Source organism: Homalodisca vitripennis, chromosome 4, assembly GCF_021130785.1.
Source record: "Homalodisca vitripennis isolate AUS2020 chromosome 4, UT_GWSS_2.1, whole genome shotgun sequence".
Lineage (NCBI taxonomy): Eukaryota > Metazoa > Arthropoda > Insecta > Hemiptera > Cicadellidae > Homalodisca > Homalodisca vitripennis.
The window spans coordinates 66,411,509-66,437,338 of record NC_060210.1 but is presented as its reverse complement, the minus strand read 5'-3'; positions in this window follow the sequence as shown (position 1 = coordinate 66,437,338).

The window sequence follows — 25,830 nt, the reverse complement described above, 5'->3', positions numbered from 1 at the left end:
AGGTTGAATAATCCAGTTAGTGCAAGTGCACTATTATACATACACACAACTATACTGCTAATGTTTATCATATTGTTGTGTTGGATAACCTGTTATTACTTTGTTTATATGACAGTTTTCATTTGGTTATTTTTGTATTTTGTTTTGTTTACAAACAACTCAGTATTGTGAATTGTGTGATTAGTAAAGTAGTTGTGTTTTTGTTATATTTCTATAGAAAAATAATGCCTAGAACAAATAAACTGTGTAAGAAAAGGAAATTTAGAGGAAACCAGTACAAATCTACTATATCATCTATAGGCCTAGGTGAGTCTAATAGTGAATTGCCTAATGTTTTGGTTAGCCCTAGTCCCTGTAGCTCAAGTAGGCCTACTCCACCATCAGCATCAAGTAGGAAAATTGCAGAGATTGATGATAATACTGGAGATTCTGGGTATAAAAATGTTATTGTTAGTATTAGCATATTATCTAATATGGTAGTAAGTGCTACAGTTTGTAAATATTGTAAACTGGAAGGAACTTTGATGGTGAAAGAGGATGAAGGGGCAAGACAAGGCCTAGCTTGTAAACTTAGTGTTATTTGCAGTGAATGTAATTTTAGCCATGAATGTTGGTCTTCAAATAAAACTGAAGATTTCTTTAACATAAATATAAAGTCTGTGTATGGCTTGAGATCGATTGGCAAGGGCTCTGTTTCTGGTAGGACACTTTTCGGTATGCTTGATTTGCCTGATCCACCACAAAGGTTTGAACGGTATAACCCATTGTTTATCAATTCTCTGGAGAAAGTTGCAGAAGCATCTATGATAAAAGCTACTGAAGAGACACTGGAATTCAATACAAAAGAGGATGGAAGTACTAGTCGTGATAGCGTCGGAATAGACGGAACTTGGCAGAGGAGAGGATTTTCATCGTTGAATGGCGTTGTTTCCGTGTCCAGCTTCGACACAAGTAAAATTTTAGATGTCGAGGTACTTACTAAGTACTGTCACACATGTAAAAAAAGCAAAGGAAAGGCAAAAAATCATTTGTGATAAAAAACTTTGAGGGTTCAAGTGGAACTATATGGAAGTTGAAGTGAAAGTTTTTGCTCGGTCAGAATGGACTCGTAATGTGAAATACAAGTATTACATGGGTGATGGTAACTCCAAGGGGTTTCAGTCAGTGGTTAACTCTAAACCATATGGAGACTTTACCATTGAAAAACTTGAATGTGTGGGACATGTTCAAAAGAGGATGGGGGTCGACTTAGAAAATTACGGCGAGATCTAAAAGGCAAACTTTGAGTGACGGGTTGAAAATCGGTGGCAAGAAAGGAAGACTAACAGATGCTGCCATAGATTCCCTTCAAAATTATTATGGCCTTGCTATTAGGCGTAATCCAAATGATTTGGAAAAGATGAAAAGGGATGTTTGGGCTATATTTTTCCACAAAGCATCCACAGATGAAATGCCGCAACATAGTCTTTGCGATGAGTCTTGGTGTAAGTACAAGCAATGTGCTAAAGAAAACAAAGTCTATCATCACAAAAACTCTGTAGACAAAGCTGTGATAGAAGCTATCCAGCCAACATTCAGGCACTTGTCACATCCAGACCTTCTAAAAAAAATGTCTTCATGGTCGCACACAGAATGTAAATGAGAGTTTCAACGAAGTTTTGTGGTCCCGTATCCCAAAAATAAATTTTGTTGGTGTACATACCTTAAACTTTGGAACACTAGATGCTGTGGTAACATTCAATGAGGGAAATAAAGGTAGACTGCAGGTTTTGGAGGGCATTGGTATCAAAGTAGGTAAAAACTGTGCAAAAACTCTCCGCGCTGTTGATATCAACCGAATCCAAAAATCTGAAATAGCAGCTAAAGAAGAGACAAAACAAGCCAGGACGAGGACTAGAATGATAAGAAAGAAGCTGCTGGATGAGGAAAATGAAAAGGAGCCAGATTATGAAGCCGGAATGTTCTGAGAGTAAGTAATTTTTATAGTAGGCTAATGTTTTTGTGATTTCCCGGAAAGTTGACATTTTTCATACAAATGTTCCTTTTTCTCAGGAACCATTTGCCCAATCTTAATGGAATTTTTTACGTATAATGTATGTACATATACACACAACCCCTACTAAATTTGAAACTCTAAGTTTGTAAATGGGTAAAAAAAGTATTTTATATTAAAAAAATTTAAAAATTTAGAAATGTCATAAAACATTTTTTTCTTAACACAAAAGTTTAAAAGTGGTAGGGGTTGTTTATAGTAGTGTATTGTATGAGTGGTAAAAGTTTCATTGAGATATGTAAAGCGGTTCCTTCAGAAAAGGAACATAAAGTTATACAATTTACATGGGCGGCTTATGGGCGTACACCTCCCCTTGTTAAATGATCACATGCCAAGTGTCGATCTTGAAACAAATTGATTATCACTCTTGTTGACACTATCCATGCTGGGACACATTCTCATCAACGATCATATTTTGTGAAATTTTTAGTTTTGTGGAATGCTATTTTTCATCCATTCAGACCATGAATGAGTACTTATGTCATTAGAATTTAGTGCTCATAGTTTAATTCTATGTTTACCAAAACCTTTTTTAGGTTTTTAGTACTTGTTTTATCCTTTATTACAAGTATTATTTTTATTAGTTGGTATTGTATATTTTATTTAAATAGATTGTATTCATTATATTTTGAACTTTGCCTATTCAAAATTTGACTACAGATCTTTAAATTTTATTAAAAGTTTTTATATTTAGCGATTTGTTATATTAGGATTTGTCATAAGGTTGATATGTAGCTGTAGGTATACATCATGAATTTTACGCGAAACTGCTATGTACTAAGAAACGCTTAAGAAATAAAGGAACATCCATTTATCTATATTTTTGTAAGGCAATTATGATCACAAATGTAATTTTGTTTTGTTTTTAATGATAAAAGCATTCTACACGTCCAGAAATAACGGGTAGTGAATTATCTGTTTTGCAAGTAATGACGAAGGATAGAGGTCTGAGATTGAGGTGTGCAGATTCGATTTGAGGGATGCTAGGAGACGACAAACTAGATGGTGTCATTTTGCTTGGCTTCCTGTTTTTCAGACAGTAACTGAAATTTCCGCTGTAGCTAACAGACAGACTAGCTACATCTTTTACCCTAAAGTTATTCTTCAGTACGCAACTATCAATTAAACATAACAACTGTTTTTAGATATTTTTTATTTTATTTCGCAATTTTTATTTTCATATTTTCTTATCTTCGTTTTGGTACAAGAAAATTTAAATTGATTTTCATTAAAATAGGTTTGTGAATGAACCGACACAGAACACTGGGTGACACTTCTGCTTGTTAAAAGGTATACAGGTTTTGACACACTTCAAGGGCAAAGCTAGTTAAGTACTGTGTGTAGACTTATTTCTTGATGAATCAATTACAGTATTTTGATCATTACTAGACTGTTTTGTCACAGGAAATATTTAAATCCGAAAGAATTAAGTAATCAAATAGGTTTCAATTTAAGTAATACATTAGGGACGCGTTTCCCATTTTACTTTTATTTAGTTTCTATTCGAGACATCTAAACATGGGTTGTTGTTCTTTAATATTGAGCGTAAGTCGAGTTTGGTGCAATAACTAGCAAACTACTGTACTTAAGTTTCTATCTAAAATGTTTGCAGGAGGCGCTCTGGCTCGATTGTGGCTCGCTTCTGTGATGGAAGTCCAATACTAGTCAATAAGCCAGAGTGCACCTATAGATTTCGGGAGAAGTGAGATATAAAAACTCTAATGTGGCGATTATATTCAACAATTATATATATTCTATGTAACGTATTCCTGTATTGTAACGTTTCTTGATAGGCAGTATACAAAACGGGGTTTCAGACTTTTAATTTATTTCTCAATTTTCTATAAACATTTCAACAATCATTACAAACTTCTATAAACGGATATACAGAACAGTGAAAATGTGTGCGATATGAAGATATTTGAAACTCATTTTAAATTTTAAAGACTAAATATATGATATTTTTTTAATTAAATGTAATTTTCAGGAATAGTACACATAGTGTGAGCTATACTGAGTAGAGAATTAGTACCTATTTAGACCTAACAGAATGTCTAATTATAACTATTTTACTTTGCATATTAGTATTTCAATTTAAATGTTACGTAACATACTGATATTAAAAGGTACTAAAATATGTATGAAAGAAAGACTAACGTACGAAGCATTTATGAATAATTCAAACGTCATTGCTAAATCTGTCAGGTAATGAAACTATGACGTAATCAGATGGTAGCTCACAAAGGGGTACGCATGGCATTTCTCTTGGTGTCATGAATTTCAAATGTTGATTTGAGTCACTCTAATGTTATCCCTCGTTAGCTTAATAGCATTTTATAGCGGTGAAATCGTTTAAAATTTTGTTTCTTCTGATATGATTATATAATTAAAACCTTTTACATTTAGAAGAATTTACTAAAACTAACATTTACTACCCTATATACTTGACGACATTGAGTTTTAAATCAGACACTATGTCAAGTTCTGTTGAAATGCCTTCGATAATAAAGGCTTCTGCAACAATAAATAATGAAAATTATTATTATCCTGGAACTCTATGATTATAGGTGTTGTCTAGTACAATAACTTCCAGAGTTTCATTCTAACTTAGATGAAGAAAGTGTATGTCAAATGGACCAAAAATAGGACAGCAATCCAATACTAGAGCAGATTGCATTGGTTGTAATACAGGTACTCACATTCTCTGGTATGTAAAGTACACGTAAGTAAGTACACCGGGATTGTGCATGTTATGGTCTGTAGTTATTTTAACCGCTTTGAATTTACAGATACTTGAACAAGTTAGGCTTTGGCCAGATCATCGCTATACCTCGATGATTTTTAAGTTTTGTGCTTGCTTAGCCTCGTGGTTTAAGATTGTTTTGATAGCAGAGAAAGAGGATAAATACCAGCCCACGGTAATGCATGTTTTTTTCTGTAACAAACTACGATGGAAAATATCCCGTTAATGTATCAGTATCGTTTTATTGCCATGAAAATATTCTAAAATGAAAATAAAAGGTACTATTAAATAATACAACATTCTAAACAAACGGAAGAGACATTTATAATTTTCTATGAAAGCATTTAGAACATGCTGTGGTAGACAAAGTAAAATATGAGGTTTGCTTACAATAGTCATGGATGGTCTCAGTGATGCAATGACCAGATATCTGGTGACATCAGTGTTGGTTATGGATCATCTGTTCTAAAGTAATGACTAAGGGTAGAGTGCTGATATTGGGTTTTCAGGTACGATTTCAGGATATTTTGACGTACATGTCACAATTCCAGATTATGAGACTTCTCTTAAGAGTCAAATAGGAATTGACGCTTTACTATTAATAGTTATCTTAAAACATGTTCTATAATTTAAAAATGATAATGTACATTTCTGGTTTTAAATACATATAAATATGTTGTATACAAGTATAGATTATAAACATTAATTTTTGCTACGATTTGGACATATATCTATGTTTATTGTATATTTTTAGTCTTCTTTGATGTAAACTGATAAAATAAAGTTAATAATTCTAACATAAACCTTTTATTCAAGCATAATAATTGGGCTTTATGTTCTACATTTTTAGTAACAAAGTTGTAAGTATACCAAACCACATGCCGTGTAACAGTCTCCACTGAGGTTGCATGCAGAATTTCAATCTATAGGTCATTTCATTCTCGAGATGTTCTTTGGAAAGATAGAGAGATAAGAGATTAGAGATAAAGATGACAGACATACAGTCATTCATAAAATTAGTTTATATCTCTCCTACTCCTCTCCCATAGGTCTAATGACAATCAACTAAATTCCATCGTTAGTCATGCACCATTTTAACTCATTCTGAAGTTTTGTTCTCAGTATAAAGTCTGCAGATGAAATTATTTCTAAATAATGTCCTACCACATGACATATTCACTTTGTTCATTAAGTTTGATTTCATAGCAGTGATTAAAAATTATAAGTCTACACAACAAGTTACGTAGAATAATGTTTTTTATGTTGGAGTAGTTAGGCTACATGTGTCAATATTTAAATGGGAAAGTCTCAAATAACTGTACTTAATTTGTTGGCAAATTGATGTATTCTCATATTTTCTCGTTGCCAATATTATTATGCGTAAGATCAATGTATAAATATTCCCTAACATTCTGCCAATTCCCACAGCGTGATATATAGGAGGAAGCTTCATGCAAAACTTTTAGTCTTTTAGTTTTCTATATATCGCGTGGACAGACACACACACATAGATATGAATGCAATTTTTCCATCACCTCGGAATTATAGGTTTGCTAACGCGCAGCCAATAAAATACATTGTTATTGGGAATTTAGTAATTTTATTTTGCAGAGTAATAATTATGAAGCGTAACTTGTGACAATAGCTACATAGTCATTAACTCAGTTGAGACATTTTTCTTGTTAACATTACATTCATTAATACAAAATTTCATTTCGCTGTATAATGTAACGTTGTTACAGCTACATAATACAACAGTTTGCTGTTTGAACACGTTTTGTGATCTCTTTATCCGCAAGCAGATCCTGCCATCCAACGATCGTTATGTCAGCACTTGTTTACCGGCCTTGTGAGACAGATATCCATACTAATTGGCTAATTTTGTGTTTCTCCTATCACATCAGACCATACAGCAAACTAGCACAGAGATAAAACCTAAATTGGTTACTGCGTCACTAGTACACCGCATATATACACTTAATACATTACGCAGTAGTTTCTAAATGTTTATTATCATTGAAGATCATACTTAAATAAGCACTGTAAAATTTAAATACCTTACGGTTTTCCTTGAATTGTTCATCAATAGTCCTCCAACACGTAAGACATTAGTTTTAAAACATAATTTGGAGTCTAAAATTAAGTTTTTTTCTATTAAAATTTCAGTTTAAACTAAAACATGATTTAAATTATAACATTCTCTACCTACCTTAGACATTAACATAAGCTAGGTAATAATATATACGAAAACATAGTTACATATTTTCTGCAAACATGTCCATTATCCTTACTTACGCAACGAAATCACCGTTCTTTATCTCTAAACCTGGACCTATCATATATCTATGACAAATTTAAATACATTTTTCCATACATGAAGCAGAAATGACTTAATGCATTTATGCATTATGTACTGAAGACTACTAACGCAACAATTTTGTATATACGTCAATAAAATAAAATGACCTTCCAGCTGTCAACGAATGTAAAATAGTTATTTATTTTATAAAGAAATATTTATTTGTCAAAATGTTTAAACCTCACATGTACAGGATTTAATTTACAGGATAAGATGTTTTTGAAACTTCTGGAAAATTAATAAGTGAAAATACAAACGACATGAAACATCTATCTTCTATAGTTAGATATAATGATATGTATGATATAGGAGCCAGGAAATACAATTATATTAGGGTGACATAAGTAAATAGTTAATTTCAATATATTACTTACCAACAACCAACCTTAATGCTTGAATATTGTACAGATACTACATTACTGTGCATGCTGTTTTCAAGATGCATGAGCACAAGAAACTACCTTGGCAATGCAGATTAAACAGAGCGCTTTCTTGTGAGAAATGATCCACTCTGCGTTATCTCACATTCCAAGTTTTATACAAGAGTAGATTGCTTCTTTGTGGAGTATTGAGCAGAATGTTAGTGGCTTTGAGTCATTCAATCTAAACATAAAACATTAGGGACTCAGTGAAAAGGCTTCATTTTAAAATTGTATTCAGATATTGAGTTTATAGCTGCGGGGAGGTTAAAACTTATATTTTGGTAGCGTTTTGTTTCATACATTTCTTATAAATGGTTAATTAGATTTCTATAAATGGGTGGATTTAAAAAATATTTGTCCATTATACATTATTAATTATTTTAAAATAATCAATGAAATTTTATACAACCGACCTAAAACATAAGTTTTTTATCTCTACTCTCCGAATCACTGATTAAACCAAGATAATAATATGCTAAGATATCGCGAGTCGTAATGTGGTCTCTGTACAGCACTTAATTCAGACAACCAGTGTAGCGTTCTTGACCCAAATTTAGATAAAGAAAAGTAAATTTAGCAAAACTGGATTTCTGGAAAGTAAATACAACAGACATAACAATAAATAGTCTCAGTACGGGTAGGATTGGCGGGTTTCAAACTGTAAAGTTACGCCCAAGTATTCACTTATTCCACTTATATGGAATAAAATCAGTTACCGTATTCTATTTGTCTGTATGCCAAGATTCCCTTTCCTCCTTTTTTACACTGTATTTTTACGCGAATTATGAACCATAGGTACGAAAGCTAGATACCATATATACGTGCAATAGTTAAATCGTTATTCAAATTCAAATATCTTTATTGCAGTTGTCAATAATTTATATTACATTGCAAAGGTCAGGTAAATGAATTATTAATTTTGACAAACTCACCACAGTGTTTTCTACATGCAAACATACAAATATATGCATTCGCTCGTAAATATGTATTTATTTGATTATTTACCCTGAGATCCAAATGCGCTTCCTCCCGTTCAAATTCAAGAAAATCGCCGATATTATAAAACATATGTAACATTAAACAGCGTTTTAAACTAGTTCTTACCGCCTTGAGCGTTGGGACATCCTTGACTGAGCGTGACATCTGTTAATAAAGTGAACACCCGCCTGTGAGGTTCATGAACCACCGTTCCGTGTCTCCCAGTTCATTATTTTACGCTACGTCTAGTATCATACTTTTGTATTTCTTGGCCTCTCGTTAAGGTAAGTTTAGAAACACACAACATTGTTGTTTCCCAAATATATAGATTATGCAGCGTCAACAGTTGTAGAATTATGAAATCCTCTTTACACGACTTTCTGGGTTTCAATTTTGCAATGATTCTAAGAGCTTTTTATAGAGTGAAAGCCCTCATAAAGTCTGTTTGTATAAGCTCCACAAAGTATTATTCCATAAGAGAGATGTGGGTAAATTAAGCCAAAATATTGCCATCATCAGAATCTGAGTCGGACAGTATTTTGGTAAATACCTCTTGACATAGATGTGATAGTTATCATTTATCACATCTAATTAAGAACATGTGATTAATAACTGTATTGCAATCATCACAATTACCACCGCTAATCTAAATCTTTCTCTACTCCATTTGGCTGGGACGTGCTATATATAGTAAATGTCAAAGTCAACTTCGTCAATGGACAGACATTACTAATCTTGACGCTCTGTGGTTTGGAACCAAAACTTACACGTAGAATATTGATGAAGGATAGTCAATGAGCGCAATTTCAGTACGTAGCATGAAACCGCAGGATCTAAACTATCGCAAAAATTCTACTACATACTATAAATTGTTGGATTTCAACTAAATAGATATAGGATACAATATTGAATAATATTCAATCAGGGTAGTTGTTTAGTAAACGCTACATTTTAATAAAACTATGTCAACATTTAAATTCATTAGGTCGTTTTTAATCATCCACAAATAATTATAAACACTGTATTCACCAGTGTGTTAGTTAGTTCTGTATTTCTTTAATATTTTCATTCATTACAGGATTGTACTTTGATACCAATTACGCACTTCAAAAATTGTTACTGTCTCCTAATAACATAAAGGATTTATTAAAAAAAACTTATTTTATTTATTCGAAAGTTGTAGTTCTGATATACTGTTAATATTTAATTAATTTTTTCAGGAAACGCAGAAGAACTTCAGAAGAAAGTTCAGAAAATTTATAATTCTGACAATATTGTGATCGAAATGTTAAAAATCAGGTTTTAATATTGAACTTAGTCGTAGACTGTATAATTAATACTTAGATGTTGGGTATTTGTTATCATGTGTAAAATTACTTCACTAAATAAAATTCCATCACTACGTTTTGAAATATACTAACGAGTGTAAGTGATTTTTAATGTTTAAAAGTCCATAGGTTCACATTTTGACCAGTGCTTGATATTGTCTTGTTGTAATCCTAGAAAGTAAAATCTGTGAGTGATAACAAATAGCCATTGAAATAATCGGCATATTCATTTATTATAATATTAACCTGTTCATAATGTGGTTAATTATTAACTATAACATCAGTATCCTTATTTATTCAGTTATTTGTAACTCCGATGAAATTATTTGCGGCAAGTAAAACCAATAACCAAACCGAATGGTTACCACAAGTGATAAACTTTTATACAAAAACAAGTGAACTAATTTCGGTCAAACTACAATAGATTGTGATTGCATGGTATTTGGTTATACTATGCTGATTATAGACTAAGAGCTGACCTATAATGGAGGCTTGCCATTGCATCAGATATGTCGCTTTTGAGAGGTTTTTACGTCGTCCTGACCGGAAGTGGCTTTGTTCTTAAACATGAGGACGAAAATAAATAATTTTATTTGTATTATCTAAGTGTAAGGAAAAGTACGAAATATTTAATGGAGTTGCTGATGGAGAAATTTTCGGCATTTAAGGGGAACCATAGGAAATGAGACAAAAACACATTAACCCCAATCTAAAGTAATTTTCAAAGGTTATTAAATTTTAAAACAAGTCAAACTGACCAAAATAACCAAATATTTACCGAATAAAATACTGCTATTTGCTTTTTTGTAGCATTGTTATACTAACAAAAAAGTTATTAGATGATAATGCAGTAAAACAGATGACGGTGACCTCTTACATATTCTGTGAAAAACTGTAGATGAAGGGAGAGGGGACGGATTTAATTATCGATTACATGTGTCTGATTTATTTGTCTCTTGTGCGCTCCCAACAAGGAGGGTAGACGCATAGGCTGCAGGCGATTAGACCTTCATGTTCATCAACTTACCGCAATAAATTTGGTCAATCCAAGTTTTTATATAGAGGTGACATACAAACCTTAGATATTCCTCCAAAAATTATACAAACTAAGTTTTTATCACTCATAGCGTATAGACTATAATATAGCCTATATGGATATCAGATCACCGTTTAGCCAGTGTTGGAGGCCAGAGTAGGCAAGGAAAATTCAAAATTGGCCTGAGCCGTTGTAAGTATGGGAATATTAAAAAATTAGGAATTATGACAAGGATCCTATTTAGAATAAAATTGTGAAGTTGTATAATAGGCTATTATACTGTAAACAAATGTGTATAGTTTGATGACATTTCAACTTTGAGTAATGTAATTTACTCAGCATTGAAATAATTGGCTATAGTTTACTAACACTGTGTGAAATACTCCATCCAAAATTATTGTGACCGTTTTGGTGCTCTTTTTTTTATTATTTTAGTCAAAGTCAAATATAAAATACAATTATAAGGATCTACACAAACGTGATATTTACGGTTATTACTTTTCCATAAAAGTGAAGTGGATATCGAATTCAACAGGATTATGGGGTTAACAATGTCTTAACACCGTGGTCTAGAGAATTAAGTCAGAATTATTAGTTAAATGATGTTTGATACAATTAATTATTCATTTTTATTAAAATCACCGAACCATTTCCACACTCACTTAGATTACACTGAGTTGATTATTTGTTAGGAGCAATCTCGGGCGCCAACCTTTCCCCTAACAGAAACCGTACAAAGGTGAACGTGGTTTAACAAGTCAAAACCGCTACGCTAGAAGTGAAGTAAACAATGTGGGCCGTACAGAATGTATGCGGGTATATGTACTCCAAGGCAAAAGATTGATACATAGATCAAAATTTACAAACAAAATTAGTGGTATACACACATGAAAAAAATTGTATCATTGTCCTAAAGATAAAAGAATAATATTGCCTATCTTTAATTTGCAATAAAAGGTTAACAATGTTATCGTTTAAGTAATGCAACTTTTATATACAGTAAAGTTTATAAATATTGGAGAGAGAATCACATAAGTAATTATTACATAAATAAGTAATCATCGTAAAAACGGAATATTTCAGTATATCCGTATCATGATATCAATATCAATAAAGATACGTTACCCAATCAGTGACAGATATTTTAGTTGCAAAAAATTGTATTAGATTAAGCTTCAATTAATAATACGATTTCATGAATCGAACAATAATTTATTGAGCGCGGAGTTTAAAGTAATATTCAAGTTATATTACAATAATATGAAGAAAGTGAAAGACATTTAAGGTAAATTAAAAGAGTATAAATATTTACAACATGTCAAAGTTGATTTATGTCTATTTTGCATTTAGAAAAATGTCAGAAAGTTATTTGGCATTAAAACATAAATTTTATTACTCTTAAAAAAATGTAAGAATAATTTGGACATAAATCCTGATTAATTATAGTTTCATTAAACTGTTTTACTCATGTCAATGTTTAAAACATAATTCAAGTTGACAAAACAAACTTCGGTTATATAAGTTTCTTATTAGCGTTGTGGTAGATTTATGATAAACAAAAATATGTCAGAACAACGTTCTTGTATATTCCTTAAAATGACATAAACCTCACAACTTATATGGGCTTACTGATTGAGCTGTATTATTCATACTTTAACTAAATAATTGAAATAGACAATTAGAATTGTTTGTAGACGGTACATAGTCTTAGTTATGAGACAAACTTAAAAATATCGGTAATATTTTCTTTTTTCTTCTTTCTTCTTTCTTCTTCTTTTTCTTTTACAAAAAGGAACAAGTATTATCAACGTTCTAAAATTTATTTAACGCGTTAAATAAACTAATATTTGTACAAATTTGTAACATGTAATGACACCATACACACTTTTATAAGTGTTCCGGTTAAATACTATAAAGATATTTATTGTAGAAAGCTATAAACACACATATACGTTAAATAGCTTATCAAGTTACCAGATAAAATGGATTTGTCGTCTAAGGAAAAGATACTTTATTTTGTGAGTATGTGTAATAATCAAATTCTCGTATATTGTTTGAAAAAGTTACTACCTTGTGGTCAAATGTATTGCTGTAGTTGGTTTTAATGAGAACATGTAACCACCTTGTATTTTATTTTACCGTTCCAAATTGTGCATTATCTGATACATCTGTGACAAAGATTGTTATTGTAAATTAATAAAATGTACGTTGATGGCTTAGTAATAATAGTAATAACTAAGACTTCGGCCTGGGACCATACAATTCAATCATATCACTTTTAACTGAACATAGGACTAGTCTCTTCTTCGGTATAGTAGGCTATCTCTAGACAGTTGTTGTTTATGGTGGCATTATTCACACCGAGAGCCGGGTAGGACAAGAAGCTTATCCACTTCAGCCGGGGGCTAGGCGAGAGTGATACGAGAATGTAACGCCAAGTTATAAGGCCGCGTGATTGACATCCATTTATCTCTCGTCCTGAAGGATCAACATTATTGAAAAATAACAACACGCTTTTAACAATAACAGGAAATTCAATTGTCTAGACTTTAATTGAGATTCACCTAATTAAGATTGTATTACTACAATCTTAATTGGGTTAGAATTAGAGAATATATTATATTGATGACATATAACAGAAAGCTACGTCCTTAGATTTTAATTAGGGATTTAAGATGAATTTTTATGTTGGAAACACTACTTTTATGGTATTGTCAATGTAGGCTAACTGTTATTGTTTTAATAAAATCTCAGGTTACATTTTTGTGTATAGATAAATAACGCTGAAATATAAATACGTGCCCTTTTATCAATTGTCTTCAGGTTTGTGTGTTTATCTATCTTACAGTGAGAACCACACTTGTGACAAAAGCTGTTAGCCGGTTATCTTGAAAGATATTTATTATACTCTCCTGTTTCCTAACTTCGATGTCTTATGTCTTTTTTAACACAAACATTACTAGATACCTCTGGCTTTGGTGGTCAATGTCAATTGGACCCTGGCAAACTAAGGAATTGCTTTGTTTTTCTTGATCAGTAAAAGGTAATCTGTACCTCTTATATATGATGGTCACTGGAATATGGTTTATTGAACTTTCTTAGCTTTAGATATATCAAATAGTATTGCAACTAACAGAATACTATAATATTTATAGTACCTGATGTCATACTTGTTCCTGAACATTAAAACTAGTCATTAACTATCATTAACCTACTTGGACTTTTTTGCGTAATCAATGGTAATCACATCGCGTAGCATGCGATTGCTTAATCGTAAGTTTAATGAAAGTGTAATCCTACATTTTATAAAACCAAAATTAAAATTTAATATTAAAATACGCCAAATGCATATGTTATCGAAATAAATTCCAGTTACTAAATACAAGGCAAACATACAAAACATAGCAAGATACAAATGTATAGTTAATAATAAGAACAACAGTAATAATAATATTAATATAATATTATTAATTATAACTACAACAATAATATGAAACATAAAATTAATAGTATTTAAATCAGTTCATAAAGTTGACAAATAACATAACATAGAACTGTGAGAAATTGTTTTTCCAGTATTCGTCGAAGGAAAAAACTAAAACCTTTCAGAAATTCAGTTTGTAACTCAATTTTTGTATATTATTGTATATAACATTACTTTAACTAATTCGGTTTCAAATCTTCTAAACCTACCTTTAAAAACGGATAATATTGGAAAAAAATTTAAGTAAGTATTTAGTTTAAAGTTGTTTAGTGATTTAGGAATAGAAACCGATATGAGTTAATAAAATTCAATACCATTTGTAAGTAACTAAATAGCTAGCTATTTAAAATGTAATCGTTACAACACGCCACTCTATTATAATTGTATAACCTCCGCATCCCCATGTGTTTTGCTATGGTTATTGCTATCATAATTAACTGCTCTTTAACTTATAAAATAATGTGAAGTCATTATTTAGACACATATAAAAAGACTGTTATAAGATCATCACAAAAACTGTCCGGTATGAAGGTTACATTACTGATAACTTACAAAAATTGCTTGACATATTTTAAGTAAATAAGATTAACTATAAATAATAGTATCAATAATAAATATCAATTTATAAAATTTGAATATATGCAAAATTAAAAACAAAATACATAATTGGCTTAGCATTAGAAAACCCAGGGAGAAAGTAACATTTGTTTTATTTAACTACAAACGTAATACATGCAAAATTGAAATCTATTATACCTCTCACGTGGTCAGGGTGTCCCTAAGGATACATTATGACCTCTAAACAGTGAGTGGGGTGGGAGAGAGGGCTGGTTTGCCTGAAATGATTAAATGGCAATTGTATGCTCTACATATAGTAAGATCAACGCACTTTTCCAGACAATGAATGGAGTTACTTGTCTGTTATAATGTTGTAAATTCTTTACTATTCAAAAAAAACTTCCTCTCAGCCAGTGAAATGAAAATTCTGTTACTGAACAAAGCGCATTTGAATTGTTTTTAATCTTTGGATCCGGCAAGTAATTAAGTTGTAACATATTAAGTAAACACAGTTATTGCGGTTAGTTAATTACGACTTACTCAACACAACTTCATTCACACAAACCCACTCTGAATGGTAAGTGAGTGGGTACCTCGTCTCACAGTTAGGCATTACAACAATGAAACCCTCATCCATCCAGATTTTTATTACATAATCCTTGTAACTTTGTTGGATCGTGTTTGACATATAAATGACTGACTATGTGAGTACTCAAAACGTTTATGCTGTATATACATTTGTAATTATGAAATTATTGTTATCAATGACTTGGCTGTTGAATCCTTTTAATATTTAAATTGCTTGAATCGATGATATTTCCCATGAGTCATATTAAATTTGTGTAAATGTAATGCAAATTAGAGAGGTGTTTAAAATTTTGATATTAAATTATAATAACTGCTGTTTTATATTTATTTTAGTCTTAGGTGTATTTAGGCGTAGAAAATTAAGTAGTTATAATTGAACATAAAATAACCATTCTGGCATCGTCGATTTCATGTAATAACCAATCTTGAAATTTTAAAATGATATTGCATTTTTGTATGTCAACTTGTACAACGTTGATATGAAAGTAACTCTTCAGCGAGTGCTATTTGGTATTTTAGTATTCTTTTTCTGAAATTTAGAAGTTTTGTCATCTTTAAATCTGTTATGGCCCTGAACAGAGTCATGATCTAAACAACTAAATATTTAGTGCTCATAAAAAGCCTTACTGATGCTCTACAGAACAACAATATGTAATGTAAGGTAAAAAATTTAAAAAATACTCTGAGATTTTGTTTCAAACCAATTGGTAATTATGTGCCTCAGACCATAAATATATCGTAGTATTTTTATTATTAGATTATCTTAAATTTCTAACGTGTTACGAAAGGAAAAACTTTAGCCAAATTCACAGTTTTAGGATATGGAATTAACAAACAAACGCTTGTATTCCAAAATACTGATGATTTAAATTATTAGTCTATAAAATTATTAATATTTAATAAAATTGTACCGTAAATTAGTTAATTAAATTTCATACAATGTAAATTTTCGCAACCTAATCAGCCAGTATAATATTAATATTATTTTACATCCAATGTTCCGGAACTAAATTATTGGGGCGGGAGTAACTACCTAATTGGCACGCGTATGAATTTTTTCTTCTAACCCTTTGTAGCAGCCCAACTACGTAACCGATCAGACCTCGCGCGCTTTGTCCGTAAGTAAAATTTATCTTTTCGTATTATTAAATTAGCCCTTTGATGCCAAACGTATAAAATTAATGTAACGTAAAGTAAGATGTGAATAGTAAAGTAACTTACCCTTGAAGATCTTTTAGTTGCTTGATTGAGATAGATAAAGGTTGTGGCGTCGTCCTTATGGCGGCGAGCACGTTGTTATAAAATAGCAATTTGTATCATTAAATGGCTAAATACCGTCGCGAATTTGTTTTAGGCGAGTTTACGTAGCTGATGTACCTCACGTGTTGTTTGAATAGATGGCTACCACTTCCTCTACTAGAAATTCTACTCCTCTTCTAGAAATAACCGTTTTTAGACTACAGCTTCAATGTCTCGTGCCAAGACGCCGATACCCGGGTTGTGAGTCTACCTATTGTGAAGGGAAGTGAAATTTTATTGTTTTGTAAAGTAAAACACATACACATATTTATTGCGCGAATCTGCTATTGATGTGCCTACTCTGCCATCAACTGGGTGAAACTGAGTGAAAACGCCACAATGCCTGCCATTAAAATAGAATATTTGTCTGAAGATGAGTTGGTATTTGAACTGATATCTAGAGGTATTAAATTAAATAGTGACAGTACAGTAAATGAACTCAGAAAGTCCCTTAAGACAGTGTTTGAGAAACAATATTTTACCTACTCCTAGTAGCCTATTAAAAATAGACCACAATCAGGAAGTAAAACTTCTCAGTGAAAAAGTAATATTATTAGAACATGGGTGCAGTGAATTGAACAGTGCTAGTTCACCTTTAGAAATCACCAAATTCCAAGAAAAGTGTAAACATTTAATAAACCGTTTATTTTTAGACAACCAGCTAGAAACTAAGTTCTGTACATAGTGAAACTTTATCAGCTTTAAAGTGTAGGGCTAGTAAATGTTGAACAACAGTTAGCTAAAAACTTGCTACCTACAGTGAACCTAGAACAGCTAAAAGTGTTAGAAGCCAATTTAAATGAATCATTAGAACAAGTTGAGGCTATGGAACAGGCAGTGAAAGAACAAATAGGCCCTATTTCTGTACAACCACCAAACAATATCACAGCCTACTGCCAGTACCCCCACTTTGCCTATAATGCCTATTTATAATGCAAACAATGATTGTATTAGTCAACCTATGTCTGGTTTAAATATGTTTAATAAGTTAAAACAACCCTGTAGAATGTTATTTACAAAATTTTACAGTAACAAAATGGCTTAGTAGTACCTGAGCTAATAAACTTTTTGAAAACTTTGTTAAAACTAAAATGTGAAACTAGCCTATCAGAAAATGAAAATTTTAGCATTGGTTACCATGTTATGCAAAAGGTCCACTTTTAGCCAAAATAATACAGTGTTAAGTCTATCATGCCCAATGTCAACTATATCTACACAGGGAATTAATTAGTGCTTTTATCCCTGTAGGCCTAATTGAAAGACTTAGACTAGATTTAGTTTATAGGCCACAAAGGTTTGATGAGCCACTGTATGAATACATCTATGACATCAAAGAGCTCAGTCAAGTTTTATTGTGTAACATAAGTGAACAGGACTTGGTAACTTGTATAAAAAGAGGTATTAAAGCCTACAGATAGAAATAAGTTAATTTTTGAAAAACAATCCCATTTGTTTTACAGATTTGGAAAATGTGTGTATAGCTAGTAACAAATATAACCTTTAATGATAACTTAAGGGACAATTTAAGTAAGACATATTATGTTAAACAACATGTATCCACCACATGTTGAACCTAGGAATAGTAGGCCTACTATCAAAAACCCAAAGTTATGTTTCAATTGTAATAGGCCTGGTCACTTAGCAAAAAAATTGTTTTAGGAATCCAAAAAACTAGTTGACAGGGGAGTGGTTATTACACACAACACCTAAAAATATCTCTCCCCGGTTTCATAAGTTTAAGAATAATAATTTTATAAATAGTAATACAGTAAGAAAAGAAAAACACTATTTTTGTGAGAGTCTATGGTAGGTAATTAAAAATTGGAGTAAATTAAACTATAGAAAACCTAATTTAAGACTAAATGTTAGACAGTGTAACAATATGCCTTTAATTGAAGCTATAGTGGGTAAAAATGTAAAAACAAACTGCTTATTAGATTACTGGTGCTACAAGAGATATAATTAGTAAAGGAATTTTATGATAGCCTATTGTTGAATAAAAATGTTTCTAAATTAATGAAGTCCAGATGATAGAATGTTTGGTGCAAATAACACTGAAATAAAATGTTTTGGTTACTATTATGCTAAGATAAAAATTTCTAAATTTTGTTGGAAAGTAAAATTTATTGTATTGGATAATTTAAAATGGGACATTGTATTGGGAAACCCATTTATAACTAATAGCAAATTATTTTAGATCTTGATGGAGATTCATGTTATTTTAAATTCAATTGTAATGAGAAAATAACTATTGTCAGACAAACAGTCTTTTGAAACATGAAGTAAACAGCATTGATGTTAAAAATAGGGTGCACTAGAGCTGAGGCTGAGATACAAAACCTTATAGGGGATTTTCCAAATGTTTTTACTCCAAAATTAGGAGAGGCTCTAGATTTGGAAGTGAAATTAGTTCTCAATGACCCCACACCTGTAAATATTAGGCCTTATTTTTATGAGCCCTCCTACTGTAAATAAGATGGAAAACAATAATAATACAGGATTGGTTGGACCAAGGAATAATTGAACCCAGTACTTCAGCCTACTCCAGTCCAGCCTTTTTAACCAAAAAGGACAGACTTGTAGTCAATTATACCGAATTAAATAAAAAGTTACAGAAAATTGATTTTCCCATTGGTGATTTAAATAATTATTATCAACATCTAAGTGGAGCCAAATATTTTTCAATAATAGATTTAAGAAAAAGTTTTTTGCAATGTCCATTATCACCTGATAGTCAAGATCTTACCTCATTTAGCACTATATTTGGTAAATATAAAATTTTAAACGAGTACCCTTTGGTTTACATGTTGGTAGTGCTGTATTGTCCGCCTATCTGGATAAAGTCCTAGACAATATAAAATTTAAATATGTGATAAATTTTTGTGATGATATCTTAGTGTACAGTAAAAGACCTTGATTCGCATTTGGTACATGTCAGAGAGATTGTAAATAGACTAAGCAAACATGGCTTAACGGCAAACCTAGAGAAAGCAAAGTTTTGTTTTGAGGAAATCTCCTTTTTGGGAATTTAATTAAAAATAATACAGTAACTATAGATCCCGAGCGAACAAGGAGTATAAGAGAATTTATGCCGCCTAAGAACGCCAAACAAATTTCACAGGTTTTTAGGTATGACTAATTTCTTTTCAAAAATTTATAAATAATTATGCCGAATTATGTAATCCTTTAAATCGTTTAAGAAGGAAAAAACGCTAAATTTGTTTGGACAAGTGAATGTCAAGATTTCGTTTGTAAAGTTAAAAGAAGCTGTAATGAATCCTCCTGTACTCCAGTTAGCCGATTTTTCAAAGCAATTTATTGTAATGACAGATGCTAGTGGAATAGCCGCAGGTGGTTGTTTGTTACAGGAAAACGACCAAAATGAATTAATGCCAATAGCCTATTACTCTAGGAAATTTACTGATGCCGAATTAAAATATACTGTTTATGAAAAAGAAGCTTTGAGTGCACTAATTTGCATAGAAAAAATGGCACGAATTTTTAGAAGTAAGAACCTTTAAATTAATAACTGATAACCAAGCTTTATCCTATGTCCTCAATCACAAAAGGAAGGTAGGAAGGACTTGCCCGGTGGATCGAGAGGATTTTGAATTTGCCATTTGAGGTTGAAATTTAAAAGTTCCACCGATAATGCACTGGCAGATGCCCTATCACGTATGTTTGAGGGGCGAGTCGACGGGGAACAGCTGATCCGAGCCCCAGTGACTGCCGGAAACGGTCCAGACCAGGATTAAAAATAGATTATCGATTTCCTTCTGCCATTCAAACTCCTCCCGAAGGCAAAAATGTAAAACCAACATCTAATGTAAAGCCTAAAATGCAGATAAATAATAAGTGCAATAAGAAGGATAATTTGTGGTTGTTAATTAATGATTTGCCATTAGCGTTTAAAGATTTAGAAAAATATCAACTTCAAGATAAAGAAACTCAGCAAATCATTCAATCTGTAAAAAAGCAATAGTAACAATTTATGTTATTTTATAAAAAACAATTTACTGATGTACAAAAGGAATGTAAAAAGTAAGAGTAAGATATTTTTGCCTGTACAGTTAATTGATTTAGTATATGAATTCTTCCACAGTTCTTTAATAGGAGGTCATTTTAGGCATTGCTAGAACGCAAAGAAAAATTAATCAGTATTTTTATAGACCTGATTTAGACGAAATTATAAAGGCAAAAGTGAAAAACATGTAATGTTTGTAAAATGAGTAAAGTGTGCCAAAGAAAATATGAAGGCGAATTAGTATCTGTGCCATTTAAGAACAATATGGATTGTTTATTCATAGATCTTTTAGGTCCCTTAGTGAGAACTAGAAACAGCAATGTATATTTACTTGTAGTTGTAGATGCTGCCAGTAAATTTCTATGGCTAATCCCTTTGAGGGAATGTAAGAGTGCTGAAATATGTAATAAATTAGACCGCATAATTTTTAACAAACTTTTCTGTACCTAAAATAATAGTGTCAGACAATGCCGCATATTTTACATCACTGTATTTTAAGAAGTTCTTATTTAAGAATTTTATTGAACACCGTAGACTAGCGCCTTACAGGGCTAATGGAAATCAATCAGAAAGGCATATTAGAAACATATCTACATTATTACGTAGTTTCTATCATAACTGTCATAGTAATTGGGATAATGACCTAGGCTATATACAATTAAGTTTAAACACCGCCCATAATGAAAGCACTGGTTTTGCTGCCTTTGATTTAATGTTTAATCATTTCCTGTAATAATGCTTTATCTAATTTATGGAAGCTAAATGATCTAATTGGTGAGAATTTTGTCCAAGGAAAACTGTTGTAAACAATTTAAAGAGAGCTGTGGTCAATGTAAAAAGGAGTTATAGCACATAACAGTAATAGACAAAAGTACTCAGAGCAAAATGTAAAACATCCCTTTAAGTTGCATTCCTTAGTATGGATAAGAAACCCACTATTTAAGCAATAAGGTAGAAAAGTTTTTGTGCAAAATTAGCACCAAAAATTTGTAGGAATTTATAGAATTCTATATTTTTTATTACCTGTTCTGTATAAAAGAAAACTTTGTAGCATCCCTAGCTTAAGGAACCACTTGCTGCCAAATTTAAAAGATAAGATAAAATCCAGGAAGTTAATTGTTTAGTGAATTCTTAACAAATGTTTCAATGGAAATAAAATATAGAAAAATAGTTTGTAGGTAGACTTTGTATAAAGAAATGAGACAGAGTTGATCCTGTTTGTAATATAGGAAACAAATATGAAAAGTTGCGTCTGTCTTTTGTATGTATGTCAAAATATTGAAGTTTTGAATTTTGTGGATATATTTGAAGTGTTAAAATTCATGTAGATGTAAGATGTATAGGATGTTGTATGTAAATATGTATTTTAAGAGTGATGAGTAGTAATAAGAAATGTGAGTCTTAGCTTCTCGTGAGGGGGACGTTTCATTCCAAAGTATTCGATCCATATTGGTAACTTGTCCGCAAGTCTCAGGGTATTTAATGGCAAAACACTATACACAAAACACTGGTATGAATGCAAAAAAAAAAGAAGTATGAATGTGGCGCCTATATCATAAAACACTACTACACTACATTTGTTCACAATTAAATCGCCTTAAATGCCCTTATTCTCGCAACGACCCGCAAATTCTAAAACGCGGCAACGTGCACTGCATGAAAATAGTTTGCCTATATTGATTTTCTATTTTTGGTTCCCTAAGCGAGCAGTCATAGAAACTGCATTGGCATGCGATCTAGCGGATTTGATAGGAAACTTTTGAAACCCCGCGCTATCGTATTGTTATGGTTGAATTTGAATTTGTGTAATGAATAAAAGGTTTGAATTAAGTTTGTTATTTAGAATGTGTTTAAAGTAAAGCGACTAATTAGGTTGCGAAATCAAAACAGGGGGGATATTCTGTACCGTAAATTAGTTAATTAAATTTCATACAATGTAAATTTCGCAACCTAATCAGCCAGTATAATATAATAATTATTTTACATCCAATGTTCCGGAACTAAATTATTTGGGCGGAGTAACTACCTAATTGGCACGCGTATGAATTTTTTCTTCTAACCCTTTGTAGCAGCCCAACTACGTAACCGATCAGACCTCGCGCGCTTTGTCCGTAAGTAAAATTTATCTTTTTCGTATTATTAAATTAGCCCTTTGATGCCAAACGTATAAAATTAATGTAACGTAAAGTAAAGATGTGAATAGTAAAGTAACTTACCCTTGAAGATCTTTTAGTTGCTTGATTGAGATAGATAAAGGTTGTGCGTCGTCCTTATGGCGGCGAGCACGTTGTTATAAATAGCAATTTGTATCATTTAAATGGCTAATACCGTCGCGAATTTTGTTTTAGGCGAGTTTACGTAGCTGATGTACCTCACGTGTTGTTTGAATAGATGGCTACCACTTCCTCTACTAGAAATTCTACTCCTCTTCTAGAAATAACCGTTTTTAGACTACAGCTTCAATGTCTCGTGCCAAGACGCCGATACCCGGGTTGTGAGTCTACCTATTGTGAAGGGAAGTGAAATTTTTATTGTTTTGTAAAGTAAAACGTCGTACGCATAATTCAATAGAACATTGGATATTTTAGGCCCACCTAGAAGATATACTTTTAGTTATTATGTTCTAATTGGCAGCAACGTGGCAGTACATAACTTTTCCTTTACCATCTAAAAGTGGTGCTTTTAAGTTTTCGTAATTAAACTGAACTTATAAGTAACTTTGTATTTCTAGTATTTTATTACTACGACCTCAGAAGTCACCACCCCCATGTGTTATCGTCATACGGTACAAAATGTAATAAAACATATATACTTTGAAAATTAGTTTTTGAATTATTTTTATTTTAACTGACCATTCAAAATGTTGATTTTCGGTTCAATATTGGGAATACAAATATTTAGCAGCGAGGTTTGAAAATGTATGCTTGTATTTCCATAACAACGCTGTTTACATTTCATAACTGTCTCGAACAGGAAATTCTCAGTATGACGCAGACCAAGCTCGCTAACGCAACTCGCTTTGTTGATTTTGGGAAGTGGTTTTTATAGGGGACGCATAAAAACAGAAAAAGTATACATGCATACATTCAAACTCCTATTGTAGGATAGATTGATAAAAATTAAAAAAAGATTATTCAAGTATAGAGAAATTAATTGTTATTCATTGACTTGTCGGATACCAACGATACTGATTTAATCCACCTTTACTGTATTAAATTATGTAAACTGGAATTAGCATTAAGAACTTTGGCGCGGAAGATATTTAAAAGTCGATCTACCTTGTACCGAAGTAATATATATTTATAATTAAGGTGTACTCTGTAGTAAGCTAACTAATGTGTCAATCAGTAGTGACACTTTACCTTCAGTTCATAGAAGCTAAATAATTAGAGCCATATTTTATTACAGTATACGTGAAGTGGTATAACATGGTATAACTTGACGGTATATTTACTAATTAAGGTGTACTCTGTAGTAAGCTAACTAATGTGTCAATCAGTAGTGACACTTTACCTTCAGTTCATAGAAGCAAAATAATTAGAGCCATATTTTATTACAGTATACGTGAAGTGGTATAACATGGTATAACTTGACGGTATATTTACTAATTAAGGTGTACTCTGTAGTAAGCTAACTAATGTGTCAATCAGTAGTGACACTTTACCTTCAGTTCATAGAAGCTAAATAATTAGAGCCATATTTTATTACAGTATACGTGAAGTGGTATAACATGGTATAACTTGACGGTATATTTACACAGACAAGTCTACTATTTTCTTCAACTAGCCATGATAGACAATGCTAGGCATTCCAAGTCTGCTGAACTCATGCTATTCTATTTAATTACTTTCATTATTTATAGCATTAATGACTAGATAGCGAATCTATCTACATGAAGTTTTTAGTATATATTGTGCTAGATAAACACTGCAATCTCTGAATAAATCAGCTAGATTCCCCTGAGTCAGGACATGTACGACGGTGTAAGACAGGATGATACAGGATATTAACGTCCAGGACAATGCGGTACATCGCTATCAGTCAGGAATACCTGAACCCTCGCTCACGTAACGTGTATACGGCAAAAACTACAATAGCTTTGTATGTAAAGTCTTAATTACATTTTACTCAATACAATGAAGCACAGTTATAAAATTATGTTTAAATGCTTTGGTTGCATTTATGATCTACAATTATTTTATCAATTAGGTCGACAAACTGCCCTCAATCTAATTACTATCAAATTACAAAAAAATTAAAAAAACTAAAAAGTTTAACAAACCACTTCTTTAGTTAAAAAGGTTTAAGTAAGTGAAGAATAAGAATACAATAAATGTATCGATAATTGCATATTTAAAATAAAAACTTTTATATTCTTGGCAGATATTTTCAAAATCATTTATTTTATTATTAAAAAATAATAAAAATTTATTATAAGTAAAAACATTTCCGGAATAAACTTGTTAACACATGATTTGTTACCAGTACCGGAAGATAATGAAAATAATGTTAACAATAAAAAGTTTATAATTTGGTAAACATTGGTAAAAAATTGAGGAAATCTCAACTTCAATCAAAGCTTTCTACAACTAATCTGCAATTAAAACTCCAAACTGAGATTCTCTGTAACAGCATTAACATCTTGAGTAACATTGCAGTACGAAAAATAATTGAACCGTCTCCCCCCCCCTTTCACTCTCTCACTGATTTAGCGAGTTTGAAAAATGCTTTCACAATTTGTTGGTCTTGATTCGCCCACATGATTGTTCAGAGTAGTCACTATTTCTCTAAAGTCGTTTAGAAGTCTAGAATACTGTATAGAGCCAAATGTAACCGCGTTAAATAATCGAAATGTTTCGGACCTCAATTAGTATACGAGCAACATGTACCTGGCACTGGGGCTACAGTGAAACTCGTTTTATCTCGGTATCCACAATATTAACTGCCGCACAAATTAT